This window comes from Aptenodytes forsteri, unplaced genomic scaffold, assembly GCF_000699145.1.
Source record: "Aptenodytes forsteri isolate BGI_AS27 unplaced genomic scaffold, ASM69914v1 Scaffold182, whole genome shotgun sequence".
Taxonomy (NCBI): Eukaryota; Metazoa; Chordata; class Aves; order Sphenisciformes; family Spheniscidae; genus Aptenodytes; species Aptenodytes forsteri.
The window spans coordinates 1697249-1699037 of record NW_008795932.1 but is presented as its reverse complement, the minus strand read 5'-3'; positions in this window follow the sequence as shown (position 1 = coordinate 1699037).

Sequence of the window (1789 nt, the reverse complement as noted above, 5' to 3'; positions counted from 1 at the left end):
GTAGAGCATGGGAAGCTGAAAAGTCCTTGACTAGTGTAAGCATTACCTAGCAACAACTAAACCATCGGTGCGTTATCAACTTTGTTCTCATCCTAAATCCAAAACACAGCACTGTACCAGCTACTAGGAAGGAAATTAACTCTATCCCTGCCGAAACCAGGACACTCCTGCAAAACAAAACTGTGTTAGCAACATGGAGAGATGCTGTAAGTTTGCTGTGCTCCTGCTCCTGTTCTCTGTCAGTTGGATGCCTTCATCTGCCCAGCGTGGTACTGAAGAAGACAGAGCTGTCCAGCATGTGGCCTTTCTGGGAGCACTGCGTGGGGAAAAGGGAAACATCTGATAATGAGATAGGAGCTAGAGGAGAAGAAAGAGTGAGTCCTGATTTACCCAGGACTTACACTGCATTGTCCACAGCTGAGTAAAATGACTACAGGCAGGTCCCTAGATCCTATGGGATCTATAGGGACCCTAAATCCATACCCAAATAGCTCAACACCCTCAGAAATCGTGGTAGTTTGATGGGGGTTTATATGTGTGTTGAAATCATTGAAGACCCCAGTAGTATTTATAAGAAATTCACTGTCATAGTAATGTCAACTGTTTCCACAAGATGTCACAAGATGATAAGGATCAAAGAAGCAGCTGAGCCTGCTAGATACCCATATAGCATCACAGGACATTATGCTTCACTTCAGGTATAACTTATACAGAATGGCCTCACAGAATTTGTAACCTCAAGGGAATTTTGCAGTCTAAGAGATTTAGATTGTCCGTAATAGCTAACTGTAAAAGATGTCTCCAAATACAGTAGTGTTGGAACTGATGCTGACGGATGCATCACTGTACCATCCTTGCACTAAGGTGCTTACAACTGCTTAAGGTGCTGTCTTTCATTAATAAACCAGTTATCATCTGTATGAAAGCCATGCCCTCATGTATTGGGCAAATTCTATATAAGCTAGTACTAGGCCGTTAACAAATTCCCTAGATTTTCCACTTAGTATGATTCTTTATGAGTACATCCCTTTCTGCCCTAAATTCTATGTGAATATTATTGCATGCAATGGAAAAGCTCCTGTTCTTCCCTCTCATGCTAAGTAGTTATCAAATTAGTGGCTTTAGCAGGCTCGTTACCAATACAAACCATCAGGCATGTTGTTTGTAAAGCATATTGGAAACTTTTCATTAAAGCCATTAATGAAATGCAAACTACGCAGCATCGGTTTTGGAAGTGCTAAATCACTCTCCCAGTGGAGTACAGTAGCTCTCACTCGAACAGGCACAGACGAACTTCTGGAGCCAACAGCAGCAGCAGCAAACCCCCCATTGACTTTAGCAGGCCTAGGCTGACACAAGTCACCCGTAAGTATGACTTACGAGTTACCTACACAGTAGACACACAGGTTAAATACTCTCTGTATATGAGGAATGTGTTAATAATAAAGACACAGCCCCATAATCACTTAGTAGTTTACATGTGCCCTCCACACCTCAACATACCTCTGACAAGCGTCGGGATTACCGGACGGCATTCCCTTTTGCTGTACTACAGCAGCAAAAGAGGTATTTAGCCGCCTGTAATTACAGTTTGAGTTAACAATTTTATAGCCACTGGCCTGTAGCTGGAATATATATAGGATGAGCCTATTTGCCATTAAAAACGAGTTCCCAAAACTCAGGTGCTAGCCTGGGGCTAAGGCCCGCCTCGAGGGGCTGAGGAAGTGAAGCCCTGAGGCCCCTCCCGCTGTGCTGGGGCCGGCACTGGCCTGCGGAAACCCGCCCAGCG